We start from the raw sequence: 22,282 nt of genomic DNA, 5'->3' as shown, positions 1-22,282 counted from the left end.
AGGATAGCAACCATATTAATATTTAGAAAGATACACATCCTGACCTCGTTGTGATGGTGATTGCATTTCATTGTCGTCTCGTGAATGAGATAGACCAAGACCAAGACCATCTAATGTGAATGAGGAACGAGAGGAGGAAGACGAAGATGACATGGATGAAGACCTCCCTGAATTTGGGATTGAGCAGGTAACTAAGCTTGTAATGTCAACTTTCCCTATACCACCTGGGCTAGACATAACAGAAGAGGAACTACAAGAAGCTAGCAAGGACAATGATGAAACACACTTTTACACATTGACATTTTTCCCGAATCTAGTCCTTGAAATTCATGTATAATCCTACTTCTCCAATAATTCCCCTAGTTTCAATGTGTCACATGCATTCAAAGCTTTCAAACATCATGATTAATGTCACCATTTGCTCCCTTCATCAGTCTTGATTAATGTGAACGAGGAGGAAAAGGAGGAAGACGAGGATGAGGGGGATGAAGACCTCCTTGAGTTTTGGCATTGAGCAGGTAACTGAGCTTGTAACGTCAACTTTCCCTATACCACCTAGGCTGGACCTAACAAAAGAGGAACTACAAGAAGCTAGCAAGAACAATGATGAACCACTCTTTTACATTGACATTTTTCCCAAGTCTATTCCTTGAAACTCATGTATAATCTTAATTCTCCAATAATTCCCCTAGTTTTTGGGGATTTTCCACAGAAGAAAGATGAAGCATCCATTAAGGAAAATTTGGGCTCATTTTTGGGCCCTCTAAGGGATTTTTTGCCATCTTTGCTTTGAAAATGGAAGCCGCAGTGAACATTTCTTACCTTATGTTAAAACCCCATCATATGACATATCATTAGAAAGATCATGAAAAGTAGATCTTACAATTTCAAACTCTGAAACATCTGGAGTTTCTAAGCTCAAGATATACCATTTTCCTCAAAATCAAGTTTAAAGGCTACCACCCATAATAGTTCACCATCAATTTTGAGCCTACTTTTTGTACTTCTTCCATGGGTCGTGTCCAAACCCCATCATGTTATATATCAATGGAAAGATCTTGAAGAGTAGATTCTATATATACAACCTCCGAAAAAAATGGAGTTGATTTACAAAAAATTTACCATGGCTCCATTTTTTATGATGTTGCATTCCTTACAAGGCCCAAAAATGAACCCAAATTTCCCTTAATGTACCGGTAGAGTTTGGCCTGAAATATGGCCACACAGCAAAATCAGCATGGGATTTATTCATCAAATTGACTTATAATGCTTATAATTTGGTGTGTTCACATATCATTAAAGACAGGCTGTGGACTTATTACTTTTTAGGCAGCATGTATATGTGGACAGAAGAAGGCGCCTACAGTAAACTTGGGCTAAAGCCTAGAAAAAGCATAAAGCTAATATTTTTAAACAAGTTCATCTATTTTGAAAAAAAGGGAAAAAGTGCTACAAATATAGCTAGTCGATTCTATTAAATTAAGGGTTGGGACTGATTTTATCATCAAGTGCTCATCTCTCATTTGGTCGACTGGAGATTTCTTCTCTCTCTCTCTCTCTCTCTCTCTCTCTCTCTCTCTCTCTCTCTCTCTCTCTCTCTCTCTCTCTCTCTCTCTCTCATAGCATTGGCCGTACAATAGTTGAGTGATGCTCCTCCCCTTGCGCTGGCTGTACAATTCCCTCTTTTTTGTGATGTGTTGATTGCACATAGGCGAAAACAACTAGACTATTATCTCTACCGAGTGTTGGTCGTATAGAAGTGGTCGTACAACAGCCACACGTGTGACATCTATCGTGTTTCTCAGCTACTATTTTGCTTACTAATCAGACCTTGTTATGGGCAGATTTGGGACTACTTCTTGAGCTATTTTGGATGAGTTTGAGATAGTTTTTGAGAGCTCTTCTAGGGCTGATTTGAGGCTCTATTTTGGGGCTATTTGCGCAGAGTTTGAGGCTATTTTCGGCTCCGTACACCGGGCTGTTTCATGGGCTATTTATGAGCTAATTCATGGGACTGTTTTTAGATAGTTTTTTCGATGGATTTGGGAGGGAAAAAGGACAAAAGGACCAAATGTACGAGAGATTAGAGAAAATCAACATAGCATGAAATGGGCGAGTGAGTGTATATATGATGGTGAGTGAAAACAAGTACAAGAGGCCCTCTAATATGAGGAGACTCTGAGTAGAAGACTGGTGCAGAAGCAAAGATGATGTCAGAGCTGAAGCATGGTCAATGCCAAAGGCTCCCGTCAATGTGAGGCAAAGGCACTCCGTGAGGTGGTCGGTGTCAAAGGCTCTCGTCAATGGATGCAGAGGCACTCCGAGGTGGTAGTGGGAAGAGAAAGGTAAAATGGTGCAAGCAAGGGTGTTGTGGTACCTGAGGGAGGTGATGAAGAGCAAAGAGGGCCACCGTCCCAGAGGTGCAGGCTCTGGTGTGATAAGGGTGCTACAATATCTTAGTGGTGGTGAAGAGGAGCAGAGAATGTTGCCGTCCTGAGTGGTGCAGGCTCTGGTGACAAGGGTGCTACAATACTTGAGGGGTGGTGAAGAGCAGAGAGGGCTGTCGTCTCGAGTTGATGTCGAATGAGCAGAGAGGGATGCCGTTGTAGCTTCCGAGGTGCCCTGGCGTTTTGCAAAACACTTGACCATTGATGCAATTAAACATTGACATCGGCCACAATCTTAACACATATCCATCATCACTTTGCATAAAACATAAAATCTGGACAAAACATCCACAAATGCTGAAAGTGGAACTTGCACATGTGACACCCCATGGATGCCAGAATGGGCTGACCCCCCCTTGGAGTATTTTATTACCCAAGGAGAATAATATCATGTACAAGCTTTGAGGGCCTTACTCTCCCCACAGGAGATGCCGGCTTATCCATATACAAATGCCATAACACAACCCAACACAAGGCAACCATAAAATTCAGTTGGCACATAGCTGTAGAAATGTCTAGCCAATAATGTAAGCCATATACCTCTGTGTGGGTACTGATTCTTTCCTAAAAACAACAGGTCTTCATGTAATAGATCTGGTACAACAAGTACAACTCTCTATTTCGATAGTACAACAAGTACAATGGTTGGTATAGTAGGTACAATGGCTAGTATAATGGTTGGTACAATAGTACAGTTGTGGCTGGTACAACCGAATAATGGTTGGTACAATCGGTATAGTGGCTAGTACAACCGTTATAATGGTGGATGGTACAACAAGTACAGTAAGTAAAAGGTCTAGTATAATAGGTACAATGGCCTAGTACAACTGGTATAGTGTGGTTGGTACAATAGGTACAAGTACAAGGGGGCTGGTACAGTAGGAATAGTGGCTGGTATAGTCACAGTACAGTGGTTGGTACAATAGGTACAGCAAGTATAAGGACTGGTACAATAAGTGCAATGGCTATAAATCATAATAAAATGATTAAATACCCTTTCCTTAAGTATTTCTTGTCATAGATACTTTGCCAACTCTTGGTATTTGCTCAATTCCAGATGTAATGACATGCACCTTGGTTTATTGTAAAAGCTTCTCTCAAAATAATGAAGTTCCTATGGGGAGCAGGTGTTCCACCTCAGTGTGGTGTTTTTATATTGTATATGGTTCTTCCGTTGTGTTTCCATGCTCTGTCTGGTATTTGAAGTGGTGGTCTATTATTGTTTTGGGTTCCCTACTTGTGACATTGGTATCAAATCTAAGGCTTTCTCGCAAAAGCAAGAAGCTTCCTTACAACAATGAGAAAGAGAAAAGATCAGGAATGGGGATTACATTGACCACCAACAATTTTGATTATGGAAGTAGTTATGTGTCAGAAGCATGAGCAGTACATAGATTGGACTAAGGATTTGTGGATTCACAGAATTTATCCTCAAAATATGGAGTTGGCTTTATGTGCCCATGTTCACCACTTGAAGTGTTAGTCTATTACTGTTCCAAGTTTTCTACTTGTGACAATTAACACATATGTTTCTCCACTCAATCTTTCAAACAAGGTTGCGTATTATTACCGTGAATTATCTCTCAAGTGCCTGAGTAAAATTGCATACTCCTGTAGAACACCCTTGTGGCTCCAACCGACCCCGAACTCTCGCTCGAGCTGTGCGATGACAAACTTCTTTTGCTGACCTCATCCTGGTCCCTACATTTAAATGAAAACTCTATTTGTATTAATCAGTTTAATTACAATTTACAACCATCTCATATTAAAATCAAAGATATCTTACCCCCATAGCTTGTGGACCTCAGGCATATAGAATTCCACGAGGTCTCTGTTGAGATATCGAGCTCTAGTGAGGCGGTGGACACTGATGACCCGCCTGGGGGATAGGCCCCGCACTTACACCACTGGCATGGTTGGTGAGATCTTGGGTGATATGCGGCCAGTGGGATGACAGGCTGTGTGACAGCGACTCTAGAGACTGGCATAGTTATAGCGCCAGCTCATTTAGTCGGGTTCACACTATAGAGAACCCGTGTATGTATTTGATTGAGTACCTTTCATATTGTGTGTACTCTTATTCTTGTAAATGGTGTGTTGAGTGTTGAGTAGAGAAGAAGAAGATTTTCAGCCTCTCACCTTGTGTGTTCTCTATTAGGGTTTTGTGAGTGTGTGTGTGTGCTTGCAAGAGCTCAAGCTCTCTTCCCCCCTGCATCTTTTCATGGTATCAGAGCATGGTTCGTGCTAAGGGCTGAGCTGCAAGCAAGAGAACCACAGGAAGCGGTACGAGGGTAAGAGCTTCAACTACTCTTCCCTATTGTGTTGGTGACTACACCCTTGTCGGGAGCTCTACGGGAGACACCGGCAAACGATCTCCGATTGAGGAGCTTTCTTCACGGGAGTGAAGCAATAGGGCAACTATACAGTCCTACAGACTAGTCCTACGGACTGAATTTTTTGGGTCGAAAACGCGTTTCGGGCGCGTCTGGACCTCCGTTTTTTAGAAAGCAGGCGATTTCGAGCACTGCGGGTAAGTCATCGATTCTCTGCAGAACTCTGTTTTAAGAACTGCAGGAAGATAGATTGACTGTGCAGACACTGTGGGTGCTGCAAAGAGGTCTACAGTTGCCATTGGGTGTATGTATGTGCATTGAAGTCACTGGTTGTGACATTTGAGAGTACTGCGGTACCGCTGTGCAGAAAATACAGCATTTGTGCAGAAAAACCAGAGTGCAGTTTCTGGTGAAATTGTGTGTTTGGCAAGATGTCAAATGATGGGATAACTCAGATTGTGGCTGAGAAGCTTGACAAGAATAACTTCCATGCTTGGAGGTTCAGGTTGACGAATTTCCTGATGGGAAAAGGCTATTGGGACTACATAGAAGGTGAGCATGAAGAGGCACCGGAGATACCGGATATAAATCCGACTGCTGCAGATGTGAAAGAGTTTAAAGACTGGAACCAAGGAGCCAGGAAAGTAATGTATTGGCTTTCCATTAGTATACAGGACACCATGATTGGGCACATTCAGGATGCCAAGTCCCCCAAGGAGGCGTGGGACACCTTGGTAAAGCTTTATGAAACAAATACCAAGGCACGCAAGATACAGTTGAAGAATGAACTTCATACTGTGGAGAAAAAGAGCATGTCTGTGAATGACTATGCGCTGAAGATAAAGGGTATTGTGGAATCCCTTGCATCTATTGGTGTGTCAGTAGATGATGATGACAAGGTGGAAGTCTGTCTACGTGGTCTCGGGCCACAATACAAGGCGTTTAAGACGTCTATTCAGACTCGGGAAAACATTCCCAACTTTACAGATTTGGTGTCTATGCTGATTATCGAAGAGAAGAACTTGGGTGAAGACCAACAGTCTTCACAAAGCAAAAACAGTTCAGAGCAACAGGCTTTCTACACGAGTTCAGGAAGAGGACGAGGTAGAGGAGGCCGTGGACGCGGTCAAAGAGGTGGCCGAACAGGTAATCAGAATTATGGCCAGCAGCAGCAGCAGCAACAACAGTCCCAGAATCAACAACAACAACAATAACACGCAGGTGGAAGAGGCAAATTCAGAGGCAGGGGGAGTCAAAGAGGCCGTGAAAATTGGCAAAGGCAATATAATGATGCACGTGAATGCTATTATTGTGGTAAGCCTGGACATGTGCAGTCAGAATGTTATAAGAAGCAGGCTGACATGCAAAATGGAAAAGTGCAGCAAAACAACTATGCATCCTCGAGCAGAAATAATGAGGATAATGAAAGGTTGTTTGTTATGCAGCATGTTGTGAATGCCATGTTTGAAAATGTTGATGCAGCACAAAAAGATAATGTATGGTATGTGGATTCAGGCGCTTCGAACCACATGACGAGTCATGGGGAGTGGTTCAAGGAGATGAAAAACCCGGAAAGACCAGGTTTTGTGGAAACAGGGGATGACACTACTCATCCAATTGCCCACATTGGAGATGTGCCATTGTCTATGCAGGATGGCAAAGTGAAGTACCTTGCAGATGTACTTCATGTACCGAACATAACAAAGAATCTGGTTTCAGTTGGCCAGATGATTGAGCAGGGGTTGCAGGTTCGGTTTAACCCTGATGGATGTTATGTTGAAGATTTCAAAGACAAGTGCAGGTTGGTTGCAAAAGGCAACAGAGTGGGCAGAATGTTTACGTTGAATGTAGACATGCCTAAAATGAGTGCTGCGATGTTTGCAAATGGTTCAGGAGTTGTTGCAGACACAGACATATGGCATAAAAGAATTGGACATGTAAATGTGCAGAGATTGAAGTCTATGCAGACAAAAGGAATTGTGACAGGGCTGCCAAAATTTAAAGTGGAAGGTATGCAGAAAATCTGTGAAGCATGCCAATTTGGGAAGCAAACAAAGCATGTGTTTCCACGTAACAGATATGTGAGCAGAAATGCACTAGATGTTGTGCATTCAGATGTATGGGGTCCTACGAAGACCATATCTATGGGAGGCTGCAGGTATTATGTGACTTTCATTGATGACCACACAAGGAAAGTGTGGGTATATTTCATGAAGGAGAAGAGTGAGGTGTTCACTCACTTTCAGAATTTCAGAGTTTTGGTTGAAAAGCAAACAGGGAAATATGTAAAGTGCCTAAGGTCAGATGGAGGGGGAGAGTACTTCTCCAATGAGTTCTCTGAATTCTTGAAGAAGAATGGTATTCGGAGACAGTTCACATGTAGATATACTCCGCAGCAAAATGGAGTTGCTGAGCGGAAAAACAGGCACATTGCTGAGATTGCGCGAGCATTGATGGAAGAGAAGAATATGCCGCATTGCTATTGGGCTGAGGCTGTTTCTACAGCAGTATACATCATGAACAGGACTCCAACTACAGCCATACATGATGTAACTCCAGAGGAGAGGTTTACTGGTAGAAAACCTGATTTGTCTCATCTGAAAGTCTTTGGATGCATTGCATATGTGCATGTGCCAGATGAGCTGAGAACTAAGCTGGATCCGAAAGCTGCAAAATGTGTGTTTATTGGATATTCCCTTGAGCAAAAGGGATACAGGTGTTATAACCCTGCTACACGTGAGTTGAGAGTAAGCAGGGATGTTGTCTTTGATGAGATGAGCAGCTGGTATGCTGCTAAAAAAGAAGCTGTTGGGGCTGATGTGAGTGGAAGTGTGGTTGCACAGAATGCAGGTGCAATCACAGTCTTTGAGTGGACCAGGAGAGTCCTCATCTAGTGGGTCTATTGATAGACCATGGAGTGGCAGGCTGCATCATAATACCAGTCCTGCAAATGTGATTACTACATCACGTAAAGGAAAAGAGAAAATGGTTGAGCCCCTTGGTATGCCTGACATTTCTGCAGGGCATTCTCATGTTGATGGAGAGTCTAGTGGCTCAGATATGAGCCTTGATGAGGAGCTTGGGATCCCAGCTATGAGAACACCTGGTGTAAAAAAGGCTATGGAAGCCATGAATGAAAAGCTGCGAAGATCAGGGAGAGTGAAGAACCCTGTGCAGAGATTTACATATGATGGTTATGTGGCACATCACTATGCATATATGGCAAAGGTTGTGCAGGTTGTAGAGCCCACATGCATTGATGAGGCTGTTGGAAATGTGTGTTGGGAGAAAGCTATGGATGAGGAGATGGATGCACTATATGGAAATGAAACTTGGGACTTAGTGCAATTGCCTGAAGGCAAGAAAGCCATTGGATGCAAGTGGGTGTACAAAGTTAAACATAACAGTGATGGAAGCATAAACAGGTACAAGGCTAGATTGGGAGCCAAAGGATATGCGTAGACATATGGGATTGATTATGAGGAAACTTTCAGCCCAGTTGCCAAGATGGCAACGGTGAGAGTTGTGATAGCAGTGGCTGCGTCAAAGCAATGGTCTTTACATCAGATGGATGTAAAGAATGCATTCTTGCATGGGGATTTGCAAGAAGAGGTGTATATGTTGCAGCCACCTGGTTATGAGGATATGGGTCACCCCGAGCATGTTTGCAGGTTGAAGAAAGCCTTGTATGGCTTAAAGCAAGCACCAAGAGCATGGTCTGACAAGATTTCTGAATATCTTGTCACTATTGGCTTTCATGTAGCCAATGCAGATTTCTCATTGTATGTGAGACATGGTGATAGAGGGGTTGTGCTTGTTGTCATCTATGTAGATGACTTGATCATTACGGGGGACCATGATGCAGAGATCTTTGATGTAAAGATCTTGCTTAGACAGAAGTTTGAGATGAAGGATCTGGGGGAGCTCAGATATTTCTTGGGCATTGAGGTGATTAGGTCACCACATGGTATTGGATTACTGCAGAGACAGTATGGCTTGGACATGTTGTCCAAGTATGGTATGACAGGCTGTAAGCCTATTTCTGTGCCATTGGATCAGAATGGCAAGTTGAGTGCAGATTCAGGAGAGATCTTGGAGGATCCTACTATGTACAGGAGCATAGTAGGAAGTTTGATCTACATGACGATCACCAGACCAGATTTGAGCTATGCTGTTGGGTTGGTGAGTCAGTTTATGCAGGTTCCATGGAAACCGCATTTGGATGCTGTGAGACGCATACTGAGGTATGTGAAGTCTACTTTACATTGTGGACTATTCTATGAGACTGGGACAGAGATATGTGTACATGGGTACACAGATGCTGATTGGGCTGGTAGTATCTCAGACAGAAGATCTACCAGTGGATTCATGTTTTCTTTGGGGAGTGCTGCTGTGACTTGGAGCAGCAAGAAGCAACCTACGGTTGCTCTATCGAGTATGGAGGCCGAGTACAGAGGAGCTGCTATGGCAGCATGTGAGGTAGCTTGGTTGAGAAAGCTACTTGCAGATTTGGGTCTATCAGTGGATAGACAAGTTGTCATTTTCTGTGACAACATTAGCAGTATCCAGTTGGCCAGGAACCCAGTCTTTCATGCTCGTACGAAGCACATAGAGGTCCACTACCACTTCGTCAGAGAGAAGGTCTTGGCAGGAGACCTTGACCTTGTTTATGTCAGCACAGAGGATCAGGTAGCTGACATCTTCACCAAAGCATTGGGTACAAAGAAGCTCCGCAGATTCAGGGCTTCGCTTGGTGTACATGAGATGGAGTTGAGCTCGAGGGGGAGTGTTGAGATATCGAGCTCTAGTGAGGCTGTGGACACTGATGACCCGCCTGGGGGATAGGCCCCGCACTTACACCACTGGCATGGTTGGTGAGATCTTGGGTGATATGCGGCCAGTGGGATGACAGGCTGTGTGACAGCCACTCTAGAGACTGGCATAGTTATAGCGCCAGCTCATTTAGTCGGGTTCACACTATAGAGAACCCGTGTATGTATTTGATTGAGTACCTTTCATATTGTGTGTACTCTTATTCTTGTAAATGGTGTGTTGAGTGTTGAGTAGAGAAGAAGAAGATTTTCAGCCTCTCACCTTGTGTGTTCTCTATTAGGGTTTTGTGAGTGTGTGTGTGTGCTTGCAAGAGCTCAAGCTCTCTTCCCCCCTGCATCTTTTCAGTCTCAAAATTGACAACAACTAAAAGCCTTGCCTCCATATCAGTCCACAATGTGTCCCTACTCACCATTAATGGAGCACTCTATGCCCACATCCCCTATACAAGATCGTGGCACCAATGGTGGTGGGATTGGCTCAAGCGAATGTGTAGCACTCCACTCATCACTCCTATAAGGAAATTAAAACAAATAGTTATTAGACATTGAAATAACCAGTATAACATACAAAACATACTTCATACCTGCATCAATGATGCCTCTGCTGAGGGTCCTTGTTGGTGACATAACCAGGCCCTGCGTACCTCTCCTTTGTGTCTTGAACAATTGACTAAATATAACTATTATTGCAATTTTTATAAAAATGATAGCTCAAAAGTGACAAATTATAGAAATTATACATATTCATCTGGCTGCGTGGTGGCACCATGTTCTACTCCTAATCCTAAACCTCTGGTGCCATGTCCAGCTCCTAATCCTGATCCTCCAATGCTAGCTCTAGCTCCTGACCCTAACCCTCCTCCTCTTGACCCTCCTCCTGAACCTTTTTCTCTCAATCCTCCCCTCCTGAACATCTTGCTCTCGATCCTCCCCTCCTCCCCTGAGAGATCTAGAGGTGCCCTCGCTAGGGACTACAAGCCACACAGAGCAAGAGAGTCAAGTGAGAGTAGCCTCCATCTTGTCAACGCTCAACACAAAATACTCTCCCATGTCCTCTTCTAACTCCTCTCTACTCAAACCCATGTCCTCTTCTATCTCCTCTCTACTCAAACCAAGACTCTAGTGCACTGATGTAGAGCCAAAAGCATGGTTACTACTTGTAGCTTGCCCTGCTCCTTAATGTTTTGGCATGGCCCAATGGGACCCACAAGTCCAAACTCTTCAAAACTTGATGGCTCACCTATATACACGTTGGGTATACTCATGTCGATGTCATCTGTGACATCAAAAACATCAAAAATATCGAAAACATTGCTGCTATAAACTATAACCCCCATGCATGTGTTGCAACCTAGACCATGGCTGTAGATACGTCCAGACACCTTGGTTTTGCCTAGGGTTTGACTTGGTCATAGTCCAATATATCTTCTAGACTCTCATGATGTCGTGTTGCCAATAGCACTCCTATTTTGGTTGTGTGGACCTAGTGAAAATGACAGCTTTGCGTGTTGTACACTACTTGTAGCTTACCCTATTGCTCACTGTTTTGACGTATCCCAGTGGAACCCACAAGTCCAAAATCTTCAAGTGATGATGGTTCACCGTATACACATTGCATGTACATCCCATTATAAAAAACCATGTGGATGTCATCTTCTGTAATGTCAACAACATCAAAAACAGGATTGTTGTAAATTGCAACCCCCATGCCTTTGCTGCCACCAAACCATGGCTATAGACGAGTTTAGACACCTTGATTTTGCCTAGGGTGGTTTCTACTAGACCCTCGTGATGTCAGCTTGCCAATAACACTCATATTCTGGCTGTGCGGACCTTGTGAAAATTACAACTTTGCGTGTTGTACACTACTTGTAGCATGCCATGCTACTTAATGTTTTGGCATGTCCTAGTGGGACACCCACATGTCCAAACTCTTCAAAACTTTATGTCTCACCTATATACACATTGGGTATACTCATCCAAGTATCAAAACCCATGTCGATGTCATTTGTAACATTAAAAACATCAAAAATAGAGCTACTGTAAACTACAGCCTCCATGACTCTACTGCCACCTAGACCATGGCATAGACGGGTCTAGACACCTTGGTTTTGCCTAGGGTTTATCTTGGTGATATTCCAATATATCTATTAGACGCTCGTGATGTCAGCTTACCAATTGCACTCCTATTCTAGTTATGCGGACCTGGTGAAAATGATAACTTTGCATGTTGTACACTTCTTGTAGCTTACCCCGTTGCTCACTATTTTGACCTATCCTAGTGGGACCCACATGTCCAAACTCTTCAAGTGATGATGGCTCACCTATATACACATTGAGTGTACTCATCCCAGTATGTACTGTGGATGTCATTTGTAATATCAAAAGCAGGGCAGCCGATGCATGCCGATATCTATTGGCATGCTTAGGTAGCTATTGGAATGCATTGGGAACACCCAACATATACATTGGGAGCTCGTGGTGCATGCCAATAGTTACCGGCATGCTTAAGTTATATCGACATGCATCGGGAGCTATCAACATGCACCGGGAGCTTCCGAATTCCGGAGGACCAACCTTTCTCCCTAGATGTTGATTCTCCTTACTTTGATCTGGACCACATAGGGGATGGGACTTCTTACTCATTGGAGAGCCAACTTGTAGGAGTTGGCTAGCCAAGAGGGGCCCACTTTTGGTGCTAGCCAACTAGGCCATATCTAGTCGTGTGCTAGCCAACTAGGTCATATCTAGTCATGTGCTAGCCAACTAGGTCATATCTAGCCATGTGCTAGATGACTAGGGGATAGACCTAATCGTGGGCCCATTTTGGGCGATGTAAGCCTATTTCTACTAGCCGACTGCTACCCCTTACCCATAGATATAGGGCACTTTCTCCCCCAGACATTATGTACTAGATATCTTGTGTATATAGCAGAGTTTACACCACTTCTCCTCTCTTGCACTTCTACATTTTGTTGCTCTCAAATTTCTCTCATTTTCGCTGCACATTCCGACATGGTATGATCAGAGCCCCTGGTAGCTTGAAGCTTTGGAGACAATGAGAGCCTGTGGGGCTGTTGTACTTGGTGTGTTCAGGCTGTACAAGACATGGAGAAGTAGGTAGAAGGTGGGCGTCATTGCTGGACAACCACCTTGCAAGAAAGTGCAACCTCTTCTTCCAAAAAAAATTCCCACCCTTTCTCCCTTCACAAGACCACGTGAACCCCCGAGATCGCAGATTTTCTCAAGATGGCAGAGAAACCTGTGAAGATCCCCATCCTCCCAATGTTCCCAGTGGACCAACAGTTGGATGGGAACAACTATGTCTCGAGGTTGGAGATTTGCCACAGCAGCAGGGCAATAGGCGGCTCCACGTTCTATTCGGGTACCGAAGTGGTTGTTGGATACCATTCGAGAGTCTGGTGTGACAGAGTATCCCTCTGAGTGGCACGGAGGATGGACCTCAAAGATCACACACAGAGTTTGTGACAAAATTCAGTCAAAGGAGCATTCACAGGTAAATTATGCCTTGATGTCTCGTATCATTCGGGATAAGGAGCCTACTTCAATTAAGGAAGCTCTTTCCCAGGAGACTTGGGGGAAAGCCATGCAAGTGGAACTAGAGGCCATAGAGAAGAATGGGACTTGGGTGTTGGTTCCAAGGACGTCAAAACGGTCAGTCATTGGTGTCAAGTGGGTCTACAAAACCAAGTATAAGTTGGATGGGTCCGTGGACAAGCACAAGGCTATAGACTTGTGGCTAAAGGGCTATGCTCAGTCGGCCAAGCCTCGACTATGATGACACTTTTGCACCAACATCTAGGATGGCCACAATTTGGACAGTTCTTGCCCTTGCCTCTCATTAGCATTAGCAGTGGCCGCTATATCATATCGATGTTAAATTTGTGTTCCTGAATGATGACTTGCAGGAGGAGGTGTATGTTGAGTAACCTCCAAGCTTTGAGGTTCCATTTCATTTCTTTTTAGGATTGGAGATTTGGCAGACCCAGAGGGGTTTCTTTGTTTCTCAACAGCAACGGTATGTTCATGAGTTGCTGGAGGCCTTTGGATGGAGAACTGCAAGCCTAATTCTTCTTCGATGGACCTGAATACCAAACTCACTGTACATGAATACCAAACTCACTGTACATGATCCTTGTTTTGTGAGGAGGTTGATGCCTCTTTATATTGGAAACTTGTTGGTTCATTGATTTGGTTGTTGAACACTAGATTGGACTTGAGTTTTCCAGTGGGGCTGTTGAGCTCATTTATGCCGAAACCTTTGAAGACTCGTTAGGATGCAGGATTGTAGATCTTGCGATATCTACACGGTACGAAGGATCTTGGGGACTCTTTTATGAAACTGGATGGGGATCGAAGGTTCAAGTTATTCTTCGAGGTTGGAGTGACTCTGATTGGGGAGGAGACCCAGACACGAAGAGATCTACTTCAGGATACAGCTTTACCCTTGGCTCAGAAGCAATTTCTTGGAGCAGCCAAGAAGTAGCCAACCGTTACCTTGTCTTCTACTAAGGCGGAGTATTGGGCTATTTATGGTGTTGTTGCGAGGTGGTGTGGATGAGGAGGCTACTTTGCGAGATTGGGTTTTCGCAACATATTTGTTTTGCAAGAGGAAACCCATGGTCATCCAATGCAACAAAACGAGAGCTGTATAGCTATTGCTCGAAACATGGTCTTCCATGCCTAAAAACCAAGCAGCTAGAGATACATTATCACTTTATTCGAGAGAAGATTTTGGATGGTGACGTCTTCCTAGCCTTTTGTTCGATAATGCAGGACAATGCAGCAGACCTCTTTACAAAGCCTCTTCCTCGGTAGATGCTCCGTCGGCACTCCAGCTCTCACTGGGATTGGTTCCACATCCAGGAGCTGAGAGGGGGTGTTAGCATTCATCTCCTGTCTATAGCATATTATGCTATAGGGAGTGAGGGCCTATGATATGGTGTGCCCACCCGCAGGAGGAATCCCCGATGATGCCCATTTTTTCCCATTTCTTTCTCCAGTTTTGATAGGTGTGGGGGATATTTTTTTTCTCCAGTTTTGGTAGGTGTGGGGGATATTTTTTTTCTCTTTGGTCAGCCTGTAGAGTCAGCTAGCTAGGAGGGGCCCGACTAGTCGTGGGCCAGTCGACCAAATATTGCTGGTCGTGGTGCCCTATAGAGGGTTGTTGGCCTGTTAAACTGGTCGACTGTGTTGGTCGGCCAACTCGTGGATAAAATCCATCAAATATTACAGTCAATGATACTGTGTAGAGTGAGATGCTATGATCAGCTGATGATGATACCCGCCTCGGCCCCAGAAACAATCTGATGGTGGAGTGAATGTAAGGCCTCTATGATGGAAGTGTGTCATGTCAGCGGCGCAGAACCTCATAAATCTGTCTCTATGTGGTGGAGGGACCTGATGCTTTGGATCAAGGACATCTAGCTCACATAATGGATCAAGCTCTTTCACTAAGAACTCCTCTAAGTGTGGCGTGGAGGGACCTGATGCTTTGGATCAAGGACATCTAGCTCACATAATGGATCAAGCTCTTTCACTAAGAACTCCTCTGTGTGTGGCGTGGAGGTAGAGCGTGGGTACGGGTGGTTATGTGAAAATGGTATTTATCCCAACCCTAAAAGGGGTTTTTTTATTTGATTTTATTTGGGATTTTTGTCTCTTGCTGCTAGGCTGACAGTTGTCCTTGGACCAACCAACAGCACAACAGTAGATATATATACTTTGCTTGCATTACACATAGATACATGTGCCATGAAATCATGAGGCTATGAAACATTACAAGAAAAAACGGCAAGAGCTGGGCTAGGGAGCAAGAAGAAAAGTGGGAAAAATGAAGTGTGGTGGGCCCTTATATAGATTTGTAGAGGAGGTACGGCTGTGGCTTTGAAGAGGAACAGTCGTGACTCTGCAAAGGAACGACCACACGGATAGATGGAGCGAAGAGGCATGGCTAAACTAATGTGGCTTGGCAGATGAACAACCGTGGATACGGGAAATGGAACGACCGAGGCTAGATTGAGTGAGTGGCCATCTTGATGGAGTGAACGATTGTGGCTACGGGGAGTGAACAACCGTGGCTTGGGGGAGTGAATGACTGAGGCTAGATTGAGGGAATGGCCGTTTAGTGATCGAGAGTGAATGGCCATTTTGGGGGAGTGAACGACCGTGGCTTGGGGGAGTGAACGGCCATTCCTTCACGCTTAGTTAGTTTTTTTTTCTAGGCACCCTGTTGATAGGTTGTGTAGCCTTAGACTATGTGGTCAACACCCCATTGCGGTTTTTGTCTTGACTCCTTGCCCAATTGGCAATGGTGACAAGTCGGGCCCAATTGGGTTTGGGCAAGGTCGGCAACTCTTCTTCATGTCATACTGCTACTTGGGAGGGGGTAGCTTGATAGTGAGGGGTTGGGGGGATCAAGCTACTTGGGAGGGGGTAGCTTGATAGTGAGGGGTTAGGGGGATGAGAGCTTGAGTAGGGATAAAGTGTGGGAGTTGTATAATAAGGGTAGGTGGGGTTGCCGAGCTTGAGAGAATATCGCTCATGGAATCAATTGTTGTGAGAGACGTGTCCTTGTAAAGTACTAGTGGTAAGAGTTAAGCCAGTCTTTGGTTGCCATTGGAAGTGTTGTGGTGTGGTGGTCTTGTGGGGGGGAGGATGCTTGCACATCGGTAGCTTAGGTAGCCATACCTGTCTATTGCCTTCATAGAACCTTTGGGCTATCATGACATCCTTAGGTATCCACCTTTGAGTAATTGTGTCATGAGGACGAGGTGGACTTTGTTGCTGTCTTTGCTTCTGTGGTGGTTTTCTCCGAATGTTCTCCTTGACCCTGTGGGTTTGCAGTTGCCTTGGGCGGAGGCCGATGTGAGGTTCTGGTAGTGTATCTATGTGTCAAAGCCTTTGGTGTCACTGAGGCTTAAAAGGGAATATGGGGATCCACATGGTAATAGCACCCTCATATAGCAACCTTATGTGATGAGGACCTTCTTGGGTACCCACCAGTGAGTATTGGCAGGTTGGGCGGAGAACTTTGGTTAGCTAGTCTGGTTAGGAAAGGGTTGAGGTGGTACTTGTTGCTGCTGGCAGTTAGCTGGGTTATTAGGCATCGTTGGTGAGGTTTAACGTGCTACGAAGTTTTTCACCGGGTGAGACTCTTGTTGGAGGGGGAATCTTAGTAAATGATAGGCCTCTTTTTTGGCAATATAATTCTATCTCTTGCGGTGATTAGGGGGTTGTGGTTGTGGTGAAGAGGGTTGGTGATTAGGGGGTTGGTGAAGAGGGTTGTATCCCTTGTGGAGATAGGATCTGCAGCTCTAGCTCTTCATCTATCATGAAGACAATAACTTGCTCTGAGGCAAGTTGTAGTGTTGCTTTCCTAGTGTCCCAATTGACGTGATACTGGTTGTGGCCCATCCATCCTCTTCCCAAGATAATTTCTTCTTGCATTATCCCTGTAGGCATGACATAGAACTTTCCTTCAAAGGGCTTATTCCCAAGCTCAAATCCATAAGTAGAAAGAAGAGAAAAAACCATTAATAGACCCTTGCAAAACTATCATATACCCTTGATCCAAGAATGCTTGCTCAAATCCATAAGAAGAAGGAAGAAAAAAAAGAGCAAGAGGGGGTAAAAAGACTCGCCCAAGAAGACACTATGACTAGAATCAACAAAGTTAAACAATAGATGGGAAAGACACTATCAAACTAATATGGCTACTCTATCATCCATGGAGGATGAAGAACTAGATATTGAGCTTGCAAGGGTCAACATTCAAGTCTCTAGCTAGAAAAGACAACACAAGCATAGCTTTAATTGAGCCTGCAAGGGTCAAAATTCAAGTCTCTATAGCTAGAAAAGACAACACAAGCATAGCTTTAATTGACATAGGAACATAGAAAGATGCATAATGCAAATTTTTATTATAAAAGTGTTGTTTTCATTGAATTTAATTTCTATGCATAGAAAGATATATATTGGAAATTTTTTTATTATAAAAGTGTTATTTTCATTGAATTTAATTTCTATGCATAGAAAGATGCATAATAAAAAATTTTATTATAAAAGTGTTATTTTTATTGAATTTAATTTCTATGCATAGAAAGATGCATAATGAAAAAAAAAATTATTATAAAAGCGTTATTTTCATTGAAATTAATTTCTATGCATAGAAAGATGCATAATGAAAATTTTTATTATAAAAGCGTTATTTTCATTGAATTTAATTTCTATGCATAATGAAAACTTTTTTATTATAAAAGTATTGTTTTCATTGAATTTAATTTCTATGCATAGAAAGATACATAATGAAAATTTTCTTATTATAAAAGTGTTGTTTTCATTGAATTTAATTTCTATGCATAAAAAGATGCATAATGAAAATTTTCATTATAAAAGTGTTGTTTTCATTGAATTTAAATTCTATTCATAGAAAGATGCATAATGGAAATTTTTATTATAAAAGTGTTGTTTTCATTGAATTTAAATTTTGTTAGTTCCAAGAATGGATCTCAATTTGGGAGGAGAGAATGCTAACTCTTGGGCATGTCTTGGGTTGAATATGTGTCTCAAGGCCTCGTAGAGTTGGCCTTTTCTGTCAATGACCTAAACTACTGGCCTGCTTTGCCTTCAAGGGAAAGTCTGAATAAATAGATCTTGGTGGGATCATTAATCCTTTCCATGGCCTCACAAATTCGATAAAACATCTCTAGGTACTCATGAATGGGATCTCCAATTCGAGAGAGAGAGAGAGAGAGAGAGAGGGAGGGAGCGAGGGAGGGAGGGAGGGAGAATAATACACAAGTTAGATAGCTCAACACGTACACACACACAAAGCTATTATTAGTGATTACCTCTTTTAAGACCTGCCACACCAACAGGGGGAAGAGAGAGAGAGAGAGAGAGAGAATAATACACAAGTTAGATAGCTCAACATGCACACACAAAGCTATCAGTGATTACCTCTTCCAAGACCTGCCACTAAAGAGAGAGAGAGAGAGAGAGAGAGAGAGAGAGAGAGAGAGAGATGCTTTGATTATAGGGATGGAGATAGAGTATTTGTATTGTAATAGTCAAGAGGGAGAGAGAGTATTTACGCTATAGCAATCAAGAGGAAGAGCGAGAGAGACTTTGCATTGTAACTAAGAGAGTCGTTGCGTTGTAATAGTCAAGAGTTTTTAAGTCAGTTAGCCTGCTTATGTCCAAGTGGTTTAATGCACTTCAGTCAGTTGGATTATCGTTTCCAACAAATAGTCTAGATCGAGTTCACATCAAAAATATCAAATGCATAAACAAATCTAGTCCCACTCTAATCGACACCTACTAAAATGGGGCTCAAAGCTTATGTTTTTGAAGTGGATTTCACTGCTAATCACAATTGCTAAGCTATTTCTTGATTTTTTTTCATTCCTCCATTGACGTTTACGTTTAGTTGGCTAATTTCTTCCTAGGGACCAAAGGTTGAGTGGATTTGAGGAGATGTGGTTTAGTGCACTAAGTCAACTGCATTCACCCACCTTTTGTGAGAGAGAACCACTACAAAGTCTATCTCCTTGTCCCCATCTAGGCAAAGGAATCTCGGTGTGACAACGGAGTGAGGACACAACAAACGAGTTAGGGCCCCCACATTGAGTTGCATTTACAGAGCTTGAAGGCAAGACCCAACGACACTTGATTCATTAAGGCTAGGATAAGCTCTTGATGTGAACATATTTGGCACCGCTGAGACGAGGAGAAGAAGCTATAATTAGAAGGAGAAACCTACAAGTAATGGCAAGAAGGAGATCACCTTTATGGTGATTCTCTCTCAAAAAAGGTAGTGAGAAGAAAGCTAATGAAAGGGAACAACCTACAAGTAGCCTATTCAAGCAAGCAATCCATCTGGTATACCAGAATCCTAATAGCCTACAAGCACGCAAGAGCAGAGAAGAGAAGAGCTCACAAATATTCTATTATAAGGGCATGAATTTGTATTTTTTATTATCAGAGTTAATTGATATACAAGTGACTTCTATTCACACTTGGCTAGCCTATCAAGTCCGACCGAGTCAAACCATTCTTATCTGTTAGTTCATTTACATCTAGTATAGTCTTTTTCAGTTTCTAGCTTAATTTGAACTAGTGTAACGGATGGGAATTGTTCAAATCTTAAGTAATGTCTTGATAAGCAACATCATCTCTATTGTGCAGAGTACATATACATCAGTTCATTCTGTCTCTATAATAGAGATTTCCCTCTTTATGAAGCCATGAAGCTATGTTATATGATCTCTATCTGTTATCTTATATGTTTTCTTTCATAGTCATTTCTTTAATGTTCTTTGAGTTTACACTGATGTATGTCGTGTACATAATCAGAGAACCCTCAGTATGTGTTGCCACGAATTGGACACAACCACACTTTGATAATCAGAGAACCCTTAGTATGCGTTGCCGGGAGTTGGACCTAACCACACTTTGGAGACGATGATGTGTTTCTTTTTCAGTGCTTTCATTTCTTTTGGGTTTTCCTTTGATGTTGGTTTTTGCCTTCTCTTGCGACAAGAGAGCTTATGTTAAAGCATGAGCGACGCTATTTGCCATGTCAGGATGCTTGGGAGTTTCAGTTTGGAGAGTCCGGTTCTGAATATTCTTAGGATGGAAATCAAGGATAAAAATAAGGGCTAATCGCCAATTGGCTATTTTTGGGGTTTTTCCAAAAAAATAATTTGCCCGACATCTTAAAACATTTACCCAAATTTTGGCCTTTTTGAAGGGTTTTATAAAATATTCACCAAGTTTTGGACATTTAAGGCATTTTTTCAAAACATTCTCTTCAATTTCTATAATTTTAGATTTATATAGAAGGAATAATCACCAACCCACCTACATTTTTATATTCATGGAGACATCTTATTTTTTACCTTGATGGGAATGAGGAAGATGCATTAATTTTGGAGGCAAGGCTAGGACCGGAAGGTGATGCCGCAGTAAAAAGGAGGCGGCTTGAGGACGATGAGAGGTCCAAATCGACGATGAAGGAGGAGCCTCTAAATCGACATTGCCTAGATTTTGTAAATATTTGGCATCCACCTAGATCCTCCACCATCACCACCTCCGATCGTTTATCAGTACGTTCCACTTGCTTGTTCGCAGGAGTTATCATATGTAATATCCAAAGTTCTCTGGAAATCCTCACAAGATGCGAATACTCGTATCCTCCTATTTGATAGTACATGGCGGCTTAATTGGTTAAGCTTTGAAAAAAGGCAGCTTTTGTGCTAACTTTACAGAAAAGTATTGCACTCTGGATTGCTCAATATGAGGATGCTCATTTTCTGACCTATGGAATGAACTGGGATGCATTTCTTCAAAGAATCAAGGAAGATTAAAAATCCGTTCATGTGCTGGACAAGCTATGTTGAATGGATCAATCATGGATGATTGTGAAAGATTATACAACAAAGTTTCGAAAGCTTCTTTGGCGGTTGGTTGACCAGTAGATGAAGTTCTAAATTCCTATTTCATAAAGGGATCAAGCAAGCAACTGAAGAGAGCTATGGTGGATGGTGCAAATTTGACTCTAGAGCAATTGGTGGAGTCCGTGAGATAAGGGCTAAGGGAGTGTTGGTGAAGTCTACAAAGCACAAGAAGAAGAGTAAGAGAAAATCCAAGAAGCATGTTCCTAAATCCTCGAATGAGGAGGATTGGGAGTCTGATACGTCGGATTCGAGTGTGACAAGCTGGATGATGAGGCGAAAAAATAAAAGGCACAAGAAAGGAGAAAGAAGGCCGAGAAAGTAGCCAAGGAAGTGGCTGCAACCATGGCTCATATGGGCAAGGTCCCCTCATAAGGTCCAATCACGTACTTAGTGTATAAGATGCAGAACTCCGGTCATATTGCAGAGGAATGTAGCTTAAATAAGCTTTGGTGTGCTATTTGTAAGACCACTCATAACACTGAGGCTTGCAGGTATAATGGGAGAAGGACCCAACACTTGCCAAGGGTGGTTCTAGTGTGGGTGAAGAGGTAGAAAGCACATGAAATCCCAAACAAAAAAAAAGCATGAGTTAAGATTATTCTGTTCAACCAGTAGATAGCTGAGGGTACTAAGAAGATTTCTACGCAAATAGGATGATTCAAGGATCAAATATCCGTTTTGTTTGGGATTGAATAGCCAGAGGCTCTAGAGAAATCAGAATATAGGGAGATGAGATGACTGCGGAAGAAAGCAAAATCTCAATATGAGAACAATGCAGAGAATGCTCCGTTATATGACCTATGGAAGAAACAGTAGATCCATATATCTATGGAGCAGCTGCTCACGCTGGTGCCAGATTTCAAAGAGTAATTGGCTCAACAAGTAGATAAGGCTAAGTTTATGTAACAATAGATAAGGCTAAGTTTATGTAACAAAGCTAGAACTAGCAATGAACCCCCTCCAGTAGCTTGTTGCCTAGTAAGAGATAACTATGAATCCTTTCTGATATTATGATTCTCATCTTCCCATTTGTGCAATAGAATTGTTTGCTCTCTCCCCCCTTTCTCCTTCGCAACCTTTCACGAGTGCATGTGGGCATATTATTGCTTAGGGTTTGGGAAAGCAATGCTCTCCTATTGATCGCATGATCTCTTTCTTCTTTCCTTTGTTATCTTCTTGCTAGTCTAGGC

The sequence above is a fragment of the Cibotium barometz genome, chromosome 3 (assembly GCF_041138505.1).
Source record: "Cibotium barometz isolate CiBa-2024 chromosome 3, ASM4113850v1, whole genome shotgun sequence".
NCBI classification, from domain to species: Eukaryota; Viridiplantae; Streptophyta; class Polypodiopsida; order Cyatheales; family Cibotiaceae; genus Cibotium; species Cibotium barometz.
The sequence above is the reverse complement of the archived record's forward strand: the minus strand, read 5'-3'. Positions refer to the sequence as shown.